Here is a 24,473-nt window from a genome sequence, read left to right on the forward strand (position 1 = left end):
TCATTTGGAATCTAATTTGGAAAGGAAGGATCAATGGTTGGATGGTTAGCTAGGGCTAGTACGTGTTCTGGCTGTGACTCTCTAGCTTTTGCTCTGTTGGATCTGCTTAGAAACATGGAATCATCATACAACACCTTACCCTCTCTCCTCATTTGCTTTGTTTCATCTTCAAGGTCCTGATGTTCTTCTGGCATTTTACCCCTAAGATGTGGATACACATGTTATGCATATTCTTGAGTCAGCTAAAATCAATGCAAATAAGCCTTTGTTTTTCACAGTTGAGCATAATTAAAGCTTTTTTAAATTTCTTGAACAATTAAAATAATCATTTTAATTTTCTCCTACAAGCTAAATCTACTCCTTTTTCACCGAAGTTGTATTTGAATAACAATTTATATAATTAAAAAATTTTTTCAGAAAAACCTAACACTTTAATCTAAAAGATTATATATAATAACTTAATGTTATTGACTCTTGTTTCAGTATAAGCAAAAAGAGTCTTAAATTTCTTTCTAGGTTTAATTTAGACTGTTTTCTGAATTTGGCTTCTTTATTTTCTCTTTTTATTCTCTTCTTGAGTTATTTTAATATTTTAATTTCCAAATCTTTTATTTCTCCATTATTGAATTATAATTGCAAGAATGATGCCTTCTTCTTTTTAAATTTGTTTTGATTGAAGTTCGATTTGCCAACATATAGTATAACACCCAGTGCTCATACCATCAAGTGCCCTCATCAGTGTCCATCACCCAGTTACCTCAACCCTTCACCATCTCCTCTTTGGCAACCCTTTGTTCATTTCTCAGAGTTAGGAGTCTCTCATCGTTAGTCTCCCTCTCTAATATTTCCCACTCAGTTCCCCTCCTTTCCCTTATAATCCCTTTCACTATTTCTTATATTCCATGTATGAGTGAAACCATGATTATTGTCCTTCTCTGATTGTCTTATTTCACTCAGCATAATACCCTCCAGTTCCAACCACATCAAAGCAAATGGTGGGTATTCGTTCTTTCTAATGGCTGAGTAATATTCCATTGTATACATAGACCACATCTTCTTTATCCATTCATCTGTCAAAGGACATCATAGCTCCTTCCACAGTTTGGCTATTGTGGACATTGCTGCTAGAAACATTGTGTCCCAGCATTTCAGCATGTGTCCCAGCATTTCACTACCTCTGTAATCTTTGGGGTAAATACCCAGTAGTGCAATTGCTGGGTCTTGGGGTAGCTCTATTTTTAACTCTTTGAGGAACCTCCACACTGTTCTCCAGAGTGGCTGCACCAGTTCACATTCCCAACAATAATGCAAGAGGGTTCCCCCTTCTCCACATCCTCTCCAACATTTGTTGTTTCCTGTCTTGTTAATTTTCCCCATTCTCACTGGTGTGAGGTGGGATCTCATTGTGGTTTGGATTTGTATTTCCCTGGTGGCAAGTGATGCAGAGCATTTTCTCATGTACTTGGTGGCCACATGTATGTCTTCTTTGGTGAAATTTCTGTTCATATCTTTTGCCCATTTCATGATTGGATTGTTTGTTTCTTTGCTGTTGAGTTTAATAAGTTCTTTATAGATCTTGGATACTAGCCCTTTATCTGATATGTCATTTGCAAATATCTTCTCCCATTCTGTAGCTTGTCTTTTAGTTTTGTGGACTGTTTCTTTTGCTGTGCAGAAGCTTTTTATTTTAAGTCCCAATAGTTCATTTTTGCTTTTGTTTCCCTTGCCTTTATAGATGTATTTTGTAAGAAATTTCTGTGGCCAAGTTCAAAAAGGTTGCTGCCTGTGTTCTCCTCTAGGATTTTGATGGATTCTTGTCCCACATTTAGATCTTTCATCCATTTTGAGTTCATCTTTGTGTATGGTGTAAGAGAGTGGTCTAGTTTCATTCTTCTGCATGTGGCTGTCCAATTTTCCCAGCACCATTTATTGAAGAGACTATCCTTTTGCCAGTGGATAGTCTTTCCTACTTTGTCAAATATTAGTTGACCATAGAATTGAGTTCCCATTTTTGGGTTCTCTATTTTGTTTCATTGATCTATGTGTCTGTTTTTGTGCCAGTACCATACTGTCTTGTTGATCACAGCTTTGTAACACAGCTTGAAATCTGGCATTGTGATGCCCCCGGCTCTGGTTTTCTTTTTCAATATTCCTCTGGCTATTTGGGGTCTTTTCTAATTCCACACAAAGTTAAGATTATTGGTAATTTGTGGTTTTCCAGAAATGCATCCATTTCTTCTACATTGCCTAATTTGTTGGCATATAGCTGCTCATAATACATTTTAAAAATCACTTGTATTTCCCAGGTATTGGTTGTGATTTCTCCCCTTTCATTTGTGATTTTATTAATTGAGTCTTTTTTCTTTTTAATAAGGCTGGCTAGGGGTTTATCTATCTTATTAATTCTTTCAAAGAACCAAATCCTGGTTTTGTTGATCCATTCTACAGTTCTTTTAGACTCTATTTCATTGAGTTCTACTCGAATCTTTAGTAACTCTCTTCTGCTTGATGTAGGTTTTACTTGCTGTTCTTTCTTCAATTCTTTTAGGTGCGAGGTTAACTTGTGGATTTGAGGTTTTTTTTTTTTCCTCCAATTTTTTGAGGGAGGCTTGTATTGCAATGTATTTCCCTCTTAAGACCACTTTTGCTGTATCCCAAAGATTTTGAATGGTTGTATCTTTATTTTCATTAGTTTCCATGAATCTTTTTAATTCTTCTCTAATTTCCTGGTTGACCCATTCATCTTTTAGTAGGATGCTCTTTAACCTCCATGTGTTTAAGTTTCTTCCAAATTTCTTCCTGTGATTTAGTTCTAGTGTCAAAGCATTGTGGTCTGAAAATAGTCAGGGGACAATCCCAATCTTTTGGTGTTGGTTGAGACTTGATTTGTGACCCAGTATGTGGTCTATTCTGAAGAAAGTTCCATGTGCACTTGAAAAGAATGTTTATTCAGTTGCATTCAGATGGAAAGTTCTGTATATATCTGTGAAATCTATTGGTCTAGTGTGTCATTTAAGGCCCTTGTTTCTTTGGTCATTTGCAGAAAGTGCCATGTTGAAGTCTCCTATTATTATTAGCATATTATTATGTAAGTATGTCTTAACTTTGGTTATTAATTGATTGATATACTTGGCAGCTCCCACATTAGGGGCATATATATATATATATATGATTGTTAGGTCCTCTTGTTGGATAGACCCTTTAAGTATGATATAGTATCCCTCTTCATCTCTTACTACAGTCTTTGCTATAAACTCTAATATGAGGATTGCTACCCCAGTTTTCTTTTCAGGACCATTTGAATGGTAAATGGTTATCCACCCCTTCATTTTCAGGCTGGAGGTGCCCTTAGGTCTAAAATGAGTCTCTTGTAGACAGCATATAGATGGGTCTTGCTTTTTTTATCCAGTCCAATACCCTGCATCTTTTGATGGGATCATTTAGCCCATTCATGTTCAGAGTAACTATTAAAAGATATGAATCTAGTGTCATTGTAATACCTATTCAGTCCCTGTTTTGTGGATTATTTTTTTGAACTTCCTCTTTCTTTTACAGGGTCCCCCTTGATATTTCTTGCAGAGCTGGTTTGGTGGTCACATATTCTTTCAGTTACTGCCTATCCTGGAAGCTCTTTATCTTTCCTTCTATTCTGACTGAGAGCCTTGCTGAATAAAGTATTCTTGGCTTCATGTTCTTCTCATTTAGGACCCTGACTATATCCTGCCATCCCTTTCTGGCCTGCCAGGTCTCTGTGGAGAGGTCTGCTGTTAATCTAGTGTTTCTCTCCATTTAGGTTAAGAATCTCTTGTCTATTGTTGCTTTAAGAATTTTCTCTTTATCTTTGGAATTTGCAAGTTTCACTAATAAATGTCGAGGTGTTGAACAGTTTTTATTGATTTTTGCAGGGGTCCTCTGTATCTTGTGGATCTGAATGCTTGTTTCCTTCCCCAGATTTGGGAAGTTCTCAGCTATGATTTGTTCAAATATACTTTGTGGTCCTCTCTCTCTCTCTCTCTCAGCCTCTTCTGGAATACCAATTAGATGTATATTCTTTCTTCTCAAGCTATCATTTATTTCTCCCAGCCTTTCTTCATGGTCTCTTAATTGGTTTTCTCTTTTTCCTCAGCTTCCTTACTTACCATCAACTTGTCTTCTATGTCACTCATTCTCTCTTTCATCTCATTAACCCTAGCAGCTAGAGCATCTAGTTTGGATTGCAGCTCATTTAATCTATTTTTAATTTTGGCCTAGATTAGATCTCAATTCTGCAGTAACAAAGTCTCTAAAGTCCTTTATGCTTTTTTCCAGAGCCACCAGTAGCTTTATAATTGTACTTCTGAATTGAATTTCTGACATTGTATTGAAATCAAAATTCTGCAACTCTGTAGCCGAGAGCACTGTTTCCAGTTCTTTCTTTTGTGGTGAACTCTTCCTTCTAGTCATTTCGTCCAGTGGAGGGTGGCTGTATGAGCAGGCTGAGTTAAAAAATATCAACCATGACCTAAGTAAAATACACCCTAGATGAATTCAAAGAGATCAGAGACCAGAAAAATAAAAGAAAAAGAAGAGCAGAACAAAATAAAACAAAAGGACTACTAAAGTGAAAAATTTTAAAACAAAGTAGTAAAAACAAAAAGCCAAAAACCAAAAACAAAGAAGAAAAAAGAAAAAGAAAAAAGGAAAGAAAAGAGGAAAAAGAGAAGAAAAAAGGGGAGGATGGTAGTGTGAGGAAGTGGTAGTGGATAGAGAATGTAGTCTCTCTGAAGGGTCCTAGAGGGTGATCCTCTTGGTCTGGGTGTATTTTGTTCTGTAAGTTAGAAGGTGCTCAATCTCAAATTTATATAAACCAGCAATACTTATATGAAGACCCAATATTGATCACAAAAACAAGATAAAAGAAGGGCAGAATGGGAAGAAAGAGAGAATATAACCTCACAGAATGAACCAACATGGGGTTCCACTTGGTTCTGGGTGTATGCTGCTAGTGTTTTAGAAGGTATTAACTTACACCATTGTAGAACAAAACAAGCAGAAAAAAAAAAAAACCCAAAACAAAGACCCATATCTCGTATATCTACCAAAATTAAATTGAAATTAAATTGAATATTTTGAAGGGAATTCAGAAATGAAAAATAGATCTAAGACATGTAATTATAGAAATATGAAAGTCAAAAAGGAAAAAAAAACTTTAAAATGAGCTGGTAAAATATTGTAGTTAAGGTGGGAAAAGAAAAAATATTGGAAATATTTAATCTGTTATAAAAACAAGTCATAATGGAAAAAGAAAAAAAAAAAGGAAAAAAAGGACCTTCTAGTTCTATATACTATATTCTCTCAGTCCTGGAGCTTTCCAGCACTGCGTAGTCAGTAGACTTGCTCTTCCCTTGTTCTTCCAGTTGGTCTTCTGGGGGAGGGGCCTGCTGTGCACCAGGCGGAGGTGTGTGCACCTGGGCGGAGATGCCCCACCCCCTGCCAGGTGCTGGGCTCAGTGTGAGCTGTTTACCCTGTGAGGCCTTTGTCCCCTCGAGGCCTTGCCTCTCCCAGGCACAAGGTGAAACGAGGAAACACAACAATGGTGGTGGCCAGATTTCCAACCCTGGAGTCGAGCTCCCTGTGTAAGTACCGCAGTCTCCCAGTCCGCACTGGCCTAGATGCTCCTGGGGGCCCGCGCAGCTACACTGGTGTGCACGGCTTGTGGTGCACCCAGCGGCAGGACAGTTCTTGCTGTCCCGCGCCGTCCCCGCCTGGCCCAGGGGAAGGCAGGATCGCTGGCTTTGCCCGGGGACCCTGGGATCCAGACCGAGAGGACCCACACTCCTGGGGACCACCTCTCCTGAAGGGAACCGGCTCAGCCACCTCCGCCTGGAGCCGCCCGCCTAACCCACGGGCTTCCCCCAAACGCCCTGGAGGGCAGCGGCTCCCCGGCCCTTTACCAATATTGGACGGCAGCGTGCGGTGGGCTCCCCCGCTCCCCGGCCCCTCCTCTTACAGTGACTCGGGGCGCCGGGAGGCTTCACTGCCCCTCCTGCAATTCTGCACGATTTCCCTGCTAAGCACTTTTCTGTCAAGGAAAACTTCGCCGCGGATTTTTAAAGTTCCTGTTTCTCCAGGGTCGGGCTTTTGCCGCTCTTTTGTAGCCTGGATACTCACGGTTCCCCTTCTCTGCTTTATTCTTTTTTATTTTTATTTTTTGCCTTCCTACCTTGTTAGAAGCAAAAACCTTTCTCTCTAGCGTGCTTCTAAGCACTCTCTCTCGAATGCTTCTCTCTGAAGCCTTCCAGCTGTTCTCTCTTTATATCTCAGGTCGAGTTCATAGGTGTTCAGGATGTTTTGAAAGTTATCCAGGTAAGTTGGTGCGACCAGGTGAGGTGAGGACCCCTACTCTTCTGCCATCGTGCCCCACCCTCCCAAGAACGGTCCCTTCTTAATCTTGGTGTCTGGGTCTGTTGAACTAATAGCTGAAAATCAGTGTGCAGAGGTTTTCCAGGCATTTTGGCTGGAAGGCAATCCTGTGTGTGTGTGTCTTATGTAAAAGCATAAAATGCTACTTTTGACTCCTCTTCCCTCTCCTGAGGAGCCCTCCCAGCCCCTCTTCCCGCACTCAGCCTCCAGAAATCGGTGGCCTGTTCTGTAGCTGGAAGCCTGTTCATGGGAGTGAGGTCAGATGCTTGGGGTCTCCTTTCAAGGCCTTGTTTTTCATGACTCATGACCAAGATGAGATCTGGGGCTGCTTTCTGTGATCCTAGAAAGGCTTCCAGCCATGACCACTGGGCTGGAAGAGCAGGGTGCTTACAGAACATCCCTTTTTCAGAGGTTTGGAAGCTGCACTTCCAAACATAGCAGAGCCCTTCCTCCCAGTAATTCCAGCCCAGCTGGGAAAGCCCACCTGGCTCTTTTGAGGCATTCACTTTGAGTAAGTAGCTGAGAGGCAGCAGAGATACCTTCCAGGAATTGGCAGCTGCTGCCCCGACTTTGGTTTTTCTAGCTTTGGTGAGCAGCTCTGGGTCTTTTGCGCAAAGCCCAGACACTCCTGAGGATGATTCAATGAAAAAAATCAGCTAGGACCGCCCCCCCTCAGTTCTTTGTTGATGCCATATGTGACCCACCATGCACTACAGGAGGAAGCTCTGCCATAAGCTTATGGGTTTGGTCTTTGTAGAGCACCGGCTCACTAGTCTCTGAAAGGAAGAGTGGTTCTGGTCTCTGCTTGTACTTTGAGCACAATATTGTTGTGATTATTTGCACTTCTCTAAGCTTTACTCGGCAAAAACCTCAGTAGGCCTCTTGGGGATGCAGCTTTTCTTTAAAGCAAGAATTGTAGCATTTTCCTAATATAAATGCACATATAGGTTTTGTAATACAAAACTCCTGCAGGCATTCATTGATGTTTCCCTTCTGGCCTAAACTGCTGGGTGTGACTAGTTTAAAAGCTGTCAAAATGACATAAAACAGTTATTAAAACCAATGGTTGCCTCACTGCCAGAGGGCAATATTGTTCCATAAATAGTCTGCATTGCAGCATTGCTTAGAGCAAGACTGAGCCATCAAACCTAAGGGCAGAAGGCATTTTAAACACAGTAAAGTGCAATCATATGTAAAGTCCCCCACATAAGTAAATGGCAACTTTTTTTTTTTTTTTTTTTTTTTTTGCAGCAGCCATTTGGGCAGTAGGTACAAGTGAAACATAGGTATTTTCAGTATCTATTTGAGCACCTAAGTGAACATGTAATTGCGCAATGAGCCTTTCACAGCAACTCAATTAAACATGTAAATTATTGTCAAATGTTCCCAGCAGCCACAGAACATTTTCAGTGTCCAATGTCATTATCCTCTATCAGGCATTTGTGTGTCGCAGTACACATTTCTGTAATTAAATAGTAATTATTTTTATTTCCAGTCTCATTAGTAATATTTAAAATCGGAAGTACTATATTGTCTTTCTTCTTTTTGGCTTAGATTCATTATATATTTAATGGAACCACACTTGATGGAATCACTGGGTTCCCACAGCCATTTCTCTTAGTATCTTTGTCTTTGGAAAGGTAGGAAGACTATGGAGTCTTAAAAATAGAATCACATGGATGCATTAGCCTGAAATGTCTTTTTGGGGTACTCCCCCATGGCATACACTTGGAAACGGGCTGCTGGTAGTTTACATAGAATATTATCAATCTTAAGAAATTAATATCCAACAAGTATTTGCTCACAGTATTTTCTAAGCAACTGTCTATTCTAAGAAACAGGTGGTAATTTATGACATTGCTTATAAAAAGATGAATGGAAAAGCCCAAGTATTTTGAGGTCCTTTGTATGTGTAGGTTGGGAAGGACTAGAGATGAGAAGTCAGGACCTCATTATGGGGGTATTACCCAGCATGGATGGTAGAATTGACATCACTGGTCAGGTTTCAAAACTTCCAAGGTAATTTATGTAATGAAGTATCATAAAATAGTAGGGATAAGAAAAAGGATATTCTATGATATGGGGCAGTATTATTGCCAGCATCCTATGGGTATCTTCTGGGCAGGAACATAAGCCCAACAGAACCAGAAGAAACTGCACTATTTTAGTTTTACTGATTTAACCAAATGAGATGGAGCTGAAACAGTTGATTCAACTTGTCTACTTTGGTCTTCCTTATACTGAAAAATAACTATGACTGTTCATCCTACTTTAACTGCTTACTCTCATGCTACAGAAGTTCTGAAGATGTGAAATATACAAATTCCATAGGGTGTTATTTTATTGTTTTGTTTTGGTTTTACTTTCAAAAAAATTATGCAAAGGGATGTGTTCTGAAGTTCCAAATGATTTCAAATATCAAAACAATCCAATCAATTTCTCAGTAATTGGCTTTAAAGAAACTGAGACAAGAGCAATGCAAACAAAGTGCTTTTAAATAAATCATAATTACCCATGCAAATGTCTCCAATAATTTGAGGGTTTAATCAGATGACTAACAATTTGGAAGCCCTCTTACATTTGGTGATGTGACAGGCAGCAGGAATGCAGAGAAAGCAGTCTGGTAAGGACAATCTGAGATGTGAGGAAGGCAGCTAGATTAACATCTGAATTTATCCAAACTTGGGAAAATCTCATACTGGAAAGTTGTTTCTGCATTCGTCTTATTAGTAAAGATATGCATATATGTTCAACCTTTCCAACTTGTTCAGTTAAGCCTTTGAATTGATCTGGAACATTGCAGATTTTCTTTTCCCCTTCAGATGATAAAAGCATTTTTGCGTGCAACAAGGAGCAGGTGTTGGTTATTCAAATTTGGAATATACAACCAGCTTCCCATCCTGCCCACACCCCCACCCCCACCCACACACCCCCACTTTCATGTGTGTATACTGTCTTCTCTTACCACCCAATCCTTCTACTTTCTAATTACAGAAAATCCTTTAAAGAGGCACACTTGTGCAGCTCTAGATGATGCAACCTTTAACAATGTTATTTTACTCCTATTTGGGGTGGGGGGGTTGAAAATCAATATGGTATGTGACTTCCTTGCAGTATTTTTTTTCTGAAACCAAGAAGCAAAGTACTCCACTTAGTGTAGTTTTAATTAAACTGAATACATTATAAAACACTCTCCTAATTTGCTTTGCCTAGAAAATGTTTTTTAAAGTGTTACAAATCAATCAACTAATTGAGCTATGTAGTAGGAAATGCAGATGGCATCTCTCGTTACTCCGTGTTTTCACTCTGCCAACCAAGTGCCTCTTCAAAGACAGGATTTGCATTGGGGCTGGCAATTTGCAGCCATGGCACCAACATGGTTGTGGTGCTAACGGTTAACAAGGTATAACAACACAAAATGCTCTGAGGGAAGAGATGGGATGTGGAGGTGTTGGCAAGGGGACAGGGGTAGCACAGTCAGGATGGCTCCTTGTAGTCCCAGCTCCCACCTATTCTGTATTGGATCAGGGGTAGTTGGTTTTATTTGCCAGTTCAGAGTGGTTTAACAGGGAATAGGTTCATATCTACTTTGGGGATGTATTTTTTCCCACAAATCTAACATGGGGAGGTGTTGGGGTTAGTTTCCTGTGCCCTTTCAGTGAGACACTCTGTCCGGTGTTGGAATAATGTGCTGACTGAAGGCCAAGGTGACATCTTTGCTTTTGAAGGGCTTTCCTTTTGCAAGTATTTACCTTAGGCACAATGTTGGGTGTATAGCATTCAAATACAAAAATAAAGTGTCTCTACTCTCAAGGTTCTTCCAATTGAATCAGAAACAGATAAGCCAATGGCCACTGTACAATTTTGTATGTTATCTGGGAAAGTATGTCTGAGAAAAACAGGCAAAGAATTTAATTTTTCTTGGGAGAGTTTTGAATCATTTAAAGAGGAATCAGGAGGTAGAGTATATTGGGATATAAAGGCAATGGACTTTTGATGAGAGAGAAAATTGAGCACACTCTGAAGTGTAAAGTCTCAATTTTGGTAGCTACTGAACCAGCATCTCCCTCCAGTTCATGTTCTGACTTCTCTTCAATCCTGAATTACAAAATTATCCTCCCTGTCACATTTGAGGGTGTTGTTACAGTTTAAAGCACTGCTCTGTGCTGCACTTAGGACTGTTGTTATGTTAAATGTATCATGGGAAATTCTGATGACTCAGCAGCTATATGCTCACATGCTTTAAAAACACCACCTAAGATTTCACCAGAACCTAACTAGTTTCCTGGAGCTGCCTTAAGGCATCTCTAAGGTGTTCCAAATCCTGAGGCTCAAAGGTTAAAAGTTGTAAGGAAAAGGTAAAAAAGGAAAAAGTAAAATTGGGGGGTATCTGGCTGGCTCAGTCAGTTAAAGCAAACCGCTCTTGATCTTGGGGGTAGAGATTGTGACTCAACTCAGGGTTGTAAGTTTGAGACCCACTCTGGGTGTACAGATTACTTAAAAGTAAAATCTTTAGGGGGCACTGGGTGGCTCAGTCGGTTAAGCATCTGTCCTCAGTTCAGGTTATGATTTCGGGGTCCTTGGATTTCGCTCCCATTAAGCTCCTTGCTTAGCGGGCAGTCTGCTTTTCCCTATGCTCCCTTCCTCCCTGCTTGTATTCACTCTCTCTCTATCTCTCTCTCAAATAAATAAAATCTTTAAAAAAAGTAAAACTGGGAGGAATAACCTTTAACATTGCTAATGCTCTTATTCAGCCAATTGATGTATGCTTTCTTTAAATTTTAAATGGGCTTCCCATTTCTGGGAAAGATTCTTCAAATATTGATAATCTGATAGTTTTAATTTAAACATAGATACATATAAAGGCTAAGAAGCTTTGAAGTACTGAGTTACATTTCATAAACAGCTGTTTCTTTGGGCTCTAGTTCAGTGGTTTTTAAAATGTGGTCCCCAACCACAGCATCGGTATCCCATGGTAACTTGTTAGACATGCAAATTCTTCAGCATCTCTGTCCTGTTATATCAGAAACTCTGGGACTGGGTCTAAAAATCTTGTTTGAAGAAGCCCTCCAGGTGATTCTAATGTAGGCTAACTTTGAAAACCAATTCTTTAGTGTATACATAATGCCTGATGCATCAACATGTCTATTGAGTTCTATTTAGACATGCTAACAAGAGATTGAACACATTATTTCTACTCAAATTAGATTAAGTTGCTTACAAAATGCTAATGAACCAATTTAATTTTTTTTTCTGAAGAGGTTATGACTTGTGGCTACATGTAAAAAGAAAAATAAAAGAGAAACAATGAAACTAATTAGCTGAGAGTCATGTAGAGGAAAGCTCATGGCTGACTATTTCACTATTTGATAAGTAATATTTTGCATTTAAACACTGACTACAAATTATAGCTACAGCACTATGATAGGTATAATAATTTGCTATCTACCATTAATTCCATATGTTAAGAATAACAACAATTATTAGGTTATTCATATCTTTTCTTACACATTTCTACCTACTTTATCGTATTTTGGGAGAGAGATATTAAAACAATCCACAATGATTGTGGGTTTGTCATTTTCTACTTTAAATATTTTAAATTCAGGGGTATTTGTTTGGCTCAGTTAGTTAAGCATCTGCCTTCAGCTCAGGTCATGATCTTGGAGTCCCAAGATCAAGCCCCATGTTGGGGTCCCCACTCAACAGGGAATCTGCTTCTCTCTGTCTCTCTCTCTCTCTCAGCCCCTTTTCCCTATCTCTCACTTACTCTCTCTTTCTCAAATACATAAATAAAATCTTCAAAAAAAATTTAAATTCAAGTCGTTAGGTACATGGAGGTTTTTGCTTAATGGAATAAGTTTATAAATAGTTTATAAACTATTGTCATCCCACAGGAAATGCTTCAAGATCCACACATAGTCAATATCACTTGCTTTGCAAATGTATTATTTCCCATGTATAAAGAATGTATATGTAAGAGTGAGCACACACAAACACACACACATACTCCATCACCCATCTTACTCTCAGAGCTCATCCTCCCACATTTAAGGTTGGCTCAACACATTCTGAGGGTACAACATGGACAATGTAGTTAAATAGGAACAATTGTGAGAGAAATGTGGCTTTGCTGAGATGCTGTTGTTGAGATGAGCTTCCTAAGTCCTAGAACCAAAAAATACATAAGAAATCCAGGCAAAATGGAATACCCACTGCAGTGGAGTAGCTTAAAGTTTAATGCAATTAGTGACATTTGAATTTGTTTTAGCTCAGAAAAAAAAAAAAAAATTGTTCATTCCAGAGGAACCATGCAATGAAAAAGAACACATTGCATCAGTGAGCACTTCACTCACCTTCAAAGTCATACCTTTGATAGAAAAATTGATAACATTGGTCAGGATATGTAACTGAACTATACACACTGGAATAGAAATCCATATATGTGTTTCTGTGTTTTGTGTTGTGGGTGGATGAAGGGGTATCATGGTTGTGGTTACTGTGATCCTTCACCTGTTGCTCCCTCAAGATAAATCAAAGCTAAAGGGAAGCATATTTGTCCTGACAGCAGCAGGTTTTTTACTTTTTTTTTTTCTCAAACTGATCATGGGGACAACACTATGGACTTAACTTTTCTCCTTATCATCTCCAAACCTGAAAAATACTGAAACAGCTGTGGTCACGTAGTTGAAAGGATTCCTTCTACCATGGTACATTTTCCTTGGGTTGAAAGTACTACTAAATAGACCCATAATCCAAGCTGTTTTGGATTCATCCTTGAGAAAGATGTCTTGACTAGAAGAAAGTGCTTAATAATAGAGATGAAGTATACCCATCCTTTTCATAAGAAGGAAATCATCACTTCCCTAAACTTTAGTATCTAGTCTATGCCTGCTTGGGAAGCAGTGCATTCCTACAGCTCTTTGAAGGAAGGTCTGCCATCTTGGACATCAACAAGGTGTAAGAGTTGTTCTGGATTAGATATTTTGCAAAGATTTTTATAAACTGTAAAGTGCTGATGCAAATATTAAATATCTCTATTTATATCCCTTGGTTGTTTGTAAGCAACTAGATGAGAAAGCCTAAGCTGAATAATTATACCCCAGGTTAAAGATGACACCTTGAGCTCCAAGACCATGGAAATTCATGAGACCTCAATGTGACTTCAGCTTCTCTATTGCGAGTGAAAAGGAAATGGAAATGGAAGACATGCATATTGGTATGATGTGCTGCTTCCACAGCACATTAGATGTATATCAACCGGACAAAACTCTCACATAAACATACAACACAAAGAGAAGAGGCTATCTAGATAAGATGAGCTGTAATTCCCACCTCCCATTCCTCCCCATGTATAACATGTCCCCCTTCTCATGTACAGACCTTCAGAATACCTGTAAATAATTTCTAGGCAAAGAAATAAGATGCTTCTACAGTGTATTTGTTCCTTATGTGGAGTCTCCAAAAATACAGTTTTCCATCACATTGTAGAAATTTATGTTCAAGGACTATAACTACCTGCCAAATGGGCAATTCCTAAAAACAACATTATGACATTCTGAGAATGATAAAAGTAATATAAGAAATAAAAAACTAGACACAAGAAGCATTTCTTGTTTGGTCCTCAAAAATAGATAGTTTTGAGTTAACTAAGTTCTCAAAACCTTGAAAATCATAACAATGTTACCATTAAATAAACAAATGATTTATAGCCTTGAAGAGTCGAGAGCCTAGTTTTTAGCTACTCAGTGTTATTTTCCCTGCTTCTTTCAAATATGAATATACCATATATTATGACAAAGCAACAAAAACCTTACTTTTACTGTGGGAAAACATTAGTACCTTAATTACACTATTGCTTGAATTTAATAAAATGCTCTAGATGTAATCATCCCTTAAATTATGGAAAGAACACTTTAAACTCATGTCAGAAGTAACAGCTGATCCTTTTTCCCCTCTAGAGCAAAATTTGGCCTTAAGAGAAAGTTTATGTTCTCAGGAAGGAAAGGAATTAGCCAAATTCAGGATTAATGTCTTCCAGAAATGCAGGAGCTGATAAATGAATAGAGTTCTAAAACTGGCAGATATCAATTAAAAATATCAATGTCATAAAAAGCTCTAACTCCTTAATTCCTCTAATAGTTCACTTATTTCTTTAATTCAACAAATATCCATTAAGCATCTATATTGTGACAAGTAATGTTCTAAGCTTTAGAGATAGAAACTCATATTCTATTTAGGATAACATAGAAACTAAACAATTAAACAAGTAATAAAACAATATAATTTCAAATAGTAACAAGTACTATGGAGAAAATAGAAAAGGCTATTGTCATAGTGAATAATTCAGTAAGACTCCTTGCATGTGTTCATTCAATATTGTTTTATATTATTTCATGGCAAAGCAATAGCACTAAATAAAATGAAAAAAATTAATAAGCACTTATTTGGTACTAGGCAATGGGACTATACAAACAACTTAAGATGCACCATTGCCTTCAAGGAAGCAGGATGTTAACACAGACAAGTTATTAATTCAAAAGTTAATTAACAGTTCAGGAGTACCTATAGATGCTACAAATACACAGGCATAATAATATAATAGCTATTAAGAATATGCTAAATTTTGTAATATTGCAGGGGGGAAAAAGACCCAAAATACCCAATGTGTTTTAGAGTGTTTATTATTTAGTTTAATCTTTTTCATAGGAAATGCAGAATTAAAATTTATGTAAATTCAAAAAGAGATAAAAACTAAGCTATATAATAGCTCAGGGATTCATATATAGATAGTAAAATCATAAAGGGAATGGGGTTAGCTCAGTTAGAGAGGAAGGGGGCTGTCAATTGGACAGAACACATGGGATCTTCTTGGGTATTGGCAATATTATAGTTCTTCTCCTTGAGAATTTTTACATAGGAGTTCATTTTAGAACTACTTGTCAAAGTACAAATTTGACATTTCTCCATGTATGTGATTTTTTGTGTGGTATTTCATAACTGAAATAATTAAGAATATAGAAAGAATAAGAAAATGGGAGACAGAAGAGTAAGGAAGGAGGGGAAACAGGATAAAGTAGCTATACTATGTGAGTTCAGAAATGGAAGCAATTAAAATGACCATGCTAAAAGGGAACACTGTATTGGGATGGATTTTGAGCTGAACCATGAAGTGTGACTAGATTTGCTCAAACAGAAATGCAGGTAGGGACATTCCAAGCAATGGAAAGACTATGTACAGGTGCCTGGAGGTAGGAAGGCTCAAGGATGTTTCATTGATCAGAAATTAAATTAATCAATGTTAATAGAAGTGCCCAAATGGAGAACCCTTCAAGGGCATCATTAAAGATGATAACATATGAGGCTCCTGAACTCCCCTCCTCCCATGGACACAGAGAATAAATGGGTACACATGGAACAATTCTCTTAAAGAAATTCAGGAAGTATCTGGGTGACTCTGACACATCAGGCACGTGAAAAAGAGCCCACAATGGAATGGTTAGGAAAGGCTGAGACATACTCTTATCATAAACCCCACTTCTGGCATAATGCCATACAATCAGGAGGGAACCTCCAATTCCCAGCTTCTCCCTGAAGAGGGAAGGGTTTAGACCCAATATCTAGTGCCCCAACTTTTAAGACTCCTACCTGAGGGATGGGTCTTCCCAACACCTGGCTTTGGAAGTCAGCAATGTTTACATGTACAAGACCCACAAGACTATAGCAGAGAAAGAAGCAGTCATTAAAGGGCCTGAAAATTCATTGCAGCTATTACTCCATGGCTTAACATAGAGAGGGAAGGCAAAATTTGCCCATTTCCCTGTCTTGCTCTGAAAGGTGGGGTATACTTTCATATGTTAGAAGCTGCTTCCTGAGGATCAGTCTTTTAATTTAACATGGTCCAGCAGACACCTCCTGTAACCTCTCCCTCCTGCTTGCTCCAAGTTGCACATATCTTCCTGGGAAGAGGTTGTATATTTGTCTGCTCCCAACTTTTACAGCAGCTTCCCAAAGAATGTGTCCCCATAATGCCTGGCTCTGATAGCTGATGGGGCTTCCATTCATGAATCTCATTGTACTGTCTCAAACTAATAAGTGTTCTTAACCCACTATACCACCATGGCTTAGCATAGAGGGAATAGGCAAAAACACCCATCTCCTTAAAATGGGTATATTTGTATATTTCAAAAGCTGTTGTGTGGTGGTCAGGCTTCTAATTTAGCACACATCTAGAGGCTGACTACCATCTTCCCTGGAGACCAAGAAAGCCTGTAGACACCTCCTTTGCTGTCTCCCTCTAGCCTACTTAAAGTTACCAGTATCTCTGTGGAAGGAGTTTATACACATATCTAGTGCCCCAGTTTTGTGGCTGTTATCTGAGAGATTGTGAGGCTCTGGTGGACAAAGAGGCTTGCAATCATCAGTCCCACAAGATTGCGAAAAACAAAGAACATGTACTAGGCATAGAAGCACCATGAGTACACTTGTGATCTGTGCAGAAGGAACAGGCAAAAATGCCCATATTCCAGTTACTACTGGGAAGGTTTCTAACTATATACTTCACAGCTGCTGTCTGAAGATCCAACTTACAACAAGCCTGAATTTGGGTACTGAATGTGACCCTACCCCTGGGGACATTGATGGGTCTTGGCACACCCTCAACTACTTGGATCCACTAAGAACAAAGTATATGGCTTGAACAATCATAAAAACTTAAAAGACAACCAGGAGCACAGGTTTAATTATGGATGAGCTTCACCTCCAACAAGATCACTCTGTCAAGACTGGGAGAGGTGGCTGTTTTATCTAATACACAGAAACCAACACAATGACTCAAGGATAAGAAACAGAAGAATATCTTCCAAAAAAAGAATAAGATAAAACTATTGAAAACAAATTTTAATTAAACAGAATTAAGTGATTTCCCTGAGAGATAAATTCAAAATAATGGTCATAAATATGCTCATGGGGATAAGGAGAACAATATATAAACAAAATGAGAATTTTCACAAAGAGATAGAGAATATTAAAAAGTACCAAATGGAAATGACAGAGCTCAAGAATATAAAAATTGAATGGAAAAGTTCAATTTAGGGAGATTTGGCAGCAGACTAGATCAAATAGAAGAAAGGATCAGCAAACTCACAGACAGGCAGTGGAATTCATCTATCAGAAGAGCAAAAAGAATAAAAATGGGTGAAGATAGCTGAAGGAATGAATAAGAAACCATATGTAGACCAATATATATTCATAAGGGTCCCAAAGGAGAAGAGATAGAGAAAGGCTCAGAAAGCATATTCAGAGAAATAATGGCTGAAAACTGTGCTAATCTGGGGAAAGAAACAGCCATCAAAATTCATCAGGCCTAAGGATTACAAAACAGGAAGAATACAAGGAAATCCATACTAAGAAACATTAAAAATGAATTGTCAGAAGATAAAGAATAGAAGTGAATCTTAAACTCAGCAGGAGAAAAAGAACTGTTATGTACAAAGGAACACCCATAAGACTATCAGAAGATGTTTAAGCAGAAACTTTGTAGGCCAAGGGGGAGGTGACATGGTATATTCAAAAGACTGAAAGAAAAAAGAAAGAAAACTGCCAACCAAGAATACTCTACCCAGCAAAGTTGTCCTTCAGGATTGAAGAAGCAATAGAGTTTTCCAAACAAGGACAAGCTGAAACTTATTACCACTAGACTGGCCTTATAAGAAATTTAAATGAGGTTCTTTAGGCTGAAATGAAAGGCTGCTAATTAGTAACAAAAAATATACAAAAGTATAAAAATCACTGGTACATATAAATATGTAGTCAAATTCAGGTTAATCTAATATGGTGATGGTGGTAAGTATATCACTTATAAGTCTAGTATGAAGGTTAAGAGATAAAAGCATTAAAAATGACTATAGCAATTTGTTAATGGATACACAAAGTAGAAAGCTGGAAATTGTAACATCAAAAACATAAAACGTGTAGAGGTGTATAAATGGAAAGCTTTTGGGATCCCTGGGTGGCGCAGCGGTTTGGTGCCTGCCTTTGGCCCAGGGCGTGATCCTGGAGACCCGGGATCGAATCCCACGTCGGGCTCCCGGTGCATGGAGCCTGCTTCTCCCTCTGCCTGTGTCTCTGGCTCTCTCTCTTTCTCTCTGTATGACTATCATAAATAAATAAAAAAATTTAAAAAAAAAAAGGAAAGCTTTTGTATACATTCGAAGATAAATGATTTTCAGTTTAATACGGCCTGTTTTAAGTATATAATGTGTTACAGCCTCACCATTACCACAAAGCAAAAACTTATAGTAAATATATGAAAGATAATGGGAAAGGAATCTAAGCATTCCACTACAGAAAATCATGAAATTACATAGAAAGAGAACAAGAGAATAAAGAAACAAAAGAATTACAAACTGATCAGAGAGTAATTAAGAAAATGGCAAACGTGAGTCCCTATCTGCCAATAATTACTTTAAATGTAAATGGACTAAATTCTCCAATCAAAAGACACAAAATAGCTAAATGGATAAAAATCAAGACCAATGTGTATGCTGCCTACAAGAAGAGTCTTATTTAAGCTTTGTGGATACACAGACAGAAAATGAAAAAATGGAGAAAGATATTCCATATAAATGGAAACGCAAAGAATCTAGAGTAGCTATACTTAATATCAGACAAAATAGACTTTAAGACTTTAAGTTTGTCACTTAAGACAAACATTGTAACAAAGAAGGTTATTCTCTAGTGACAAAGGGATCAATCCAACAAGAGGATAAAACATTTGTAAATATTTATGCATCCAATATAAACTCACCTAAATATATAAAGCAAAAATTAACAGACCTGAAGAGAGAAATAGACAGCAACATAATAATAGCAGGTGAATTTGATACCCTTCTTTCAACAATGGTTAGATCATTCACACAGAAAACCAATAAGGAAACATTGGACTTAAACTATCCATTAGATCAGATAGTCCTAACAGACATTTACAGAACATTCCATCCAACAGCAACAGAATACATATTCTTCTCAAGTGCACATGGAATGTTCTCCAGGATATATCATATGTTGCAAAACAAGTCATAATAAATTTAAGAAGTCTAAAATTATATCAAGCATCTTTTATGACCACAATGACATAAAACCAGAAATCAATTACATAAAGAAAACTAGAATATTCACAAAAATGTAGAAATGAAACAACAGTCTCGTGAACAACCAATGAGTCAAAGAAGAAATGAAAACAAAAATAAAAAATTTCTTGAGATCAATGAAAATCAGAAGATCACAAAATTTATGGAAGCAGCAAAAGCAGTTCTAAGAAGGAAGTTCAGAGTGATAAATACATATATTAAGAAATAAGAAAGATCTCAAAAAAATCATTCAAAACTTTATAACTCAAGGAACTAAAAATAAAGAACACATGAAGCACAATGTTGGTACATGGAAGGAAATAACAAATACCAGAGGGGAAATAAATGAAATAGAGAACAAAAAAACAATAGAAAAGATCAATGAAACTAAGATCTGTTTTTTTTAAAAGATAAAATAGACTTTCAACTAGACTCACTAAGAAATAAGGAATAAAGAAATAAAATTATAACTCTGAGAGAAGACATACAAGTGATACCACACAAAGGATCATAAGATACTTCCATGAAAATATATACCCCCCCAAAATTGGACAACCTAGAAGAAATGGACAAATTCCTAAAAACATACAACCTGTAAGACTGAATCATGAAGAAATAGGAATCTGAATGGACCAATTAATAGTGAGGAGATTGTATATGTGCTGCTGAAATGAGCACAATAGTGAGGAGATTTAATCACTAATCAAAAACTTCTTAACAAAAAAAGTCCATGACCAGATTACTTTACTTATGAATTCTACCCAACAGTTAAAGAAGAATCAATATCAATCCTTCTCAAAATTATCCAAGAAAAAAGAGAAGGAAACACTTCCAAACTCATTTTATGAGGACAGCATTACTGTGATATCAAAATCAGGTAAGAATATTACAAAACAAGAAAATTATAGGCCAATATTCTGTTTTTAATGAACACAGATGCAAAAATCCTCAATAAAATATTAGCAAATGGAATTTAACAGTACATTGGAAGGATCAAACACCATGATCAAGTGGCATATACTCCAGGGATACAGGATGATTCAACATTCACAGGTCAATCAATGTGATATACCAGATTAACAAATTAAAGGATAAAAATCATGTGACCAACTGAATGGATGCAGAAAACCATTTGGAAATATTCAATATCCTTTCATGATTAAGAACCCTCAACAAACTGAAAGTAAAGGTAATGTATCTCACCATAATAAAGGCATATATGACAAGCCCATGGCTAACAACATACTGGATGTTGAAAGGCTAAAAGCTTTCCTTCTAAGATCAGTATTAAGGCTCGGATGCCAACTGTCAAGATTCTTATTCAACATCATACTGGAAGTCCTAGCCAGAGATTTCGGCAAGAAAAAGAAATAAAAGTCATCCAAAGAAAGGAGTAAAATTGTCACTATTTGCAGATGACATAAAATTACATATAGAAAATGTTTAAGACTCCACCAAAAAAATTTTTAGATCTAATCAACAGATTCCATAAAGTTGCAGGATCAAAATCAATCTAGAAATATCTATAGAGCGGGTGCCTGGGTGGCTCAGTCAGTTAAGTGTCTGTCTTTAGCTCACATCATGATCCCAAGGTCCTGGGTTTGAGCCCCACATCAGGCTCCCTGCTTAGTGGGAAGGCTGCTTCTCCCTCTCCCTCTACCCCTTCCCCTGCTTGTGCTCTCTAGCTCTCTCTCTCTCTCTGTCAAACAAACAAAATCTTTAAAAACAAAAACAAAAAACAAAAACACCCAAATATCTATCTATTATGTTACTGATAAAAAACAATCTGTCAGAAAGAGATACTAAGTAAACAATTACATTTATAATATCATCAAAATACTTAAGAATAAATTTAACCAAGGAAGTGATAGATCTGTGCACTGAAAACTATAAGACATTGATGAAAAAAATTGAGGAAGACACAAATGGAAAGATATTTTGTGTTCATGGATTGGAAGAATTAATATTGTTATACTGTCCATATAACCCAAAGAAATGTACACATCCAGTGCAATTCCCATAAAAATCCCAATGGTATTTCTCAAAGAAATAAGGAAAATATTCCTAAAACTTGTGTGAAAAAATAACTCTAAATACCCAAAGCAATCCTGAGAAAGGAAGACCAAAGCTAGAGGCATCATACTTTCTGATATAAAACTATATTACAAAGCTATAATTATCAAAATAACATGGTATTTGAATTAAAACAGATGTAGAAATCAATGTAACAGAATGGACACCCAGAAATAAACCAATGGCCAATTAATTTTTAACAAAAGAGCCAAGGATATACAATGGGGCAAGGGTGGTCTTTTTAATAAATGATGCCAGAAAAACTGAATATTCATATATCAAAGAATGAAACTGGAACCTTAACTTACACTATAAACAAAAATCAACTCAAAATGGATTAAATAATTGAATGTAAACCTGAAACCATAAAAATTCTAGAAGGAAACAGGGTGTAAGCTCCTTGAAATCTATCTTGGCAATGTTTTCTGTTTTTGTTTCAGGGTGGATTTGATAACCAAAGGAAAAGGCAACGAAAGCAAAAATAGCCAAGAAACTAAAAAGTTTCTGCACAGCAAAGGAAATCAACAACAAAATTAAAAGGCAACCTATGAAATGGAACAAAATATTGGCAAAGCATCAATCTGAGGAGGGGTTAATGTATAATGTAGGTAAAAAGCTCATACACCTCAATAACAACAACAAAACAACTCCAACAAAGAATCCCATTAAAAATTGGCCAAGGAACTAGGTAGATCTTTTTGCCAAGAAGATGTACAAATGTCTAACAGGTACATGAAAAGGTGCTCAACATCACTAATCATTAGGAAAATGCAAATCAAAACCACAATGAGATATTACCTTACTTCACACCTATTAGAGAGATTATTATAAAAAAAGACAGCAGATAAAATGTGTGAGAAAGGATGTGGATCAAAAGGAACCCTTGTGCACTGTTGGTAGGAAAGTAAATGTTTAGCTACTTGGAAAACAGCATGGAGGCCCCTGAAAAAATTAAAATAGAAATACAGTATGATCTAGCAATCTTACTTCCATGTATATATCGAAAGGAAATGAAAACAGGATCTCAGAGAGATATCTATAGTTCCAGGTTCATTGCAGTATTATTTACAATAGCCAAGTAATAGAAAAAACCTATAAACACCCTAGATGGAAGAATGGATAAAAAAGAGATGATATATAACACAATGGACTATTATTCTGCCATGAGAAAAAAGGAAATTCTGCTATTTGTGACATGGATGGATCTTGAGAGCATTATGCTAAGTGAAATAAATCAGACAAGGGAAATACTCTATGATATTACTGATATGTAGAACCTTGGACAGCTGAACTTATAGAAACGGGGATCAGAGTGGTGATTACTAGAGGGTAGGGGTTGAGGAAATGGGTGATGGTGGTTAAAGAATATAAACTTCCAGCTATAAGATGAATGAGTTCTGTGATCTAATATACAGCATAAGGAATATAGTTAAGAATACTGTATTATATACTTGAAAGTTGCTAAGAGATCTTAAATGTTTTCACCTCACAGAAAAAGGTAATTGTGTGATGTGATGGAGGTCTTAGCTAATGATATGGTGATAATCATTTTGCAATATGAAAGTACATCAAATCAACAGGTTGTACACTTTAAATTTACATAATGTTATATGTCCACTATATGTCAATAATGGTAGAGACAGGAAAAACTAAAAATAAGTAAATAAAATAGAAAAAAAAATCTCATGATGGAGAGGGGTAGAGAAATAACCAGAAGGTAGGTTAGGATAAAATTAGGTGGGACCTTAAAAACCAAATGAAAAAAAAAATGTTGAGTTCTTGATTACTGAGACATAGACAAGGGGAAGGAGTACTTTTGCATTTCAGTAACACTTTTTCCTATGCCACATCAAAATAGACTTAATCTCTATGCTTATTTGTATCATATCCTGAAAATTTATAATCTCCCTGGTTGATTTAAACTTCTTCCAATGAATCTACAGCCAAATAGCATTTGAGGTCAATGAATAATTGAGGTGCATCAGTTGAGACCCCTGCGGGATTCTGTCATTGGCTCCAATGAGATGTCATGTGTTAGGAAAAGCAGGTCAGCTGGGCCAGAGAGGGCCCTATTTCTTAGCAGGTGCAGCTTGTCAACAACTTTTACAAGTCCTCCTCTGCTCACCATTGAAGTTGGTGTATGTGTGCCAGGGGGGAGAGGGGGAGCACTTTGAATATAAAATTGTAAAGTTAAAAAATAGTCTTATTGGGAAATATATCTTTAGGGAGAGAGTGAAGATATCAAACAAATACAATTGACCTGACAAAACATTTAACTAGCACGTAAGAGCAACAGACAGACACAACTACAAATTCCTCATTATCACACACTTGACATAACACTAGAGAGTTGGCTTTCATGTAAACCAGAAACAACCCACATGTCTGCCAATTGTGTCTGCATTTGCATTGGAATGAATGTATGATGATTAATATTCTGTTTTATTTACTCACTGGCTTTTTAAAGATGGATCTAAAGTTAAAGCCTAAACAAGAGCTAAAAGAAATCCAAACTGAAGGGTTGTTTTAGTGAAGATCAAAAGGTAGGCAGGTGTCAAAGCACATCTTCAGTAAATCAGTTGTTAATTTTCAAAAATTCCTTATTAAGTTTTTATATTTTTTCTATTTCCTCTGGGAACAAAGTTTAGTTAAAAGAGAAGACACAGCTAAACACACCCTGGATGATGAGTTTCTTCTCCCACTGATTCCCTATATTATGGGCTGTTCCCTCTCCACACTAAATTACTATCTATCTGTGCAAAATGAAATGGAAACTGAAGGGGGGGTTACTCAGATAATTTAGGTCAAAAATAAGTTCTCCAGAAACATCCAGATTGAGGCAAACATGTTTTCTATGGTTCATATCAT

At 37.1% G+C, this 24,473-nt stretch overlaps 2 protein-coding genes across 7 annotated transcripts in view; one reads left to right on the top strand and one right to left on the bottom strand.

The window, feature by feature from the left end:
• MACROD2 (mono-ADP ribosylhydrolase 2) overlaps nt 1-24,473 on the bottom strand; it is a 1,919,734-nt gene that overhangs the window by 270,922 nt on the left and 1,624,339 nt on the right. The gene's annotated exons all lie outside the window — the stretch shown is intronic.
• LOC144297911 (uncharacterized) overlaps nt 1-24,473 on the top strand; it is a 147,887-nt gene that overhangs the window by 98,540 nt on the left and 24,874 nt on the right. The window contains exon 5 of one of the 3 annotated variants that reach the window (XR_013364826.1): nt 22,046-22,147. The exons of 1 other annotated variant lie outside the window; for it this stretch is intronic. The gene's annotated coding sequence lies outside the window, so the exon portion shown is untranslated. Of the gene's footprint in view, nt 1-22,045; nt 22,148-24,473 lie in introns of those variants that run through there. One more of the 3 variants, XR_013364823.1, reaches the window with a different exon arrangement.

This window comes from Canis aureus, chromosome 26 (genome assembly GCF_053574225.1).
Source record: "Canis aureus isolate CA01 chromosome 26, VMU_Caureus_v.1.0, whole genome shotgun sequence".
NCBI lineage: Eukaryota > Metazoa > Chordata > Mammalia > Carnivora > Canidae > Canis > Canis aureus.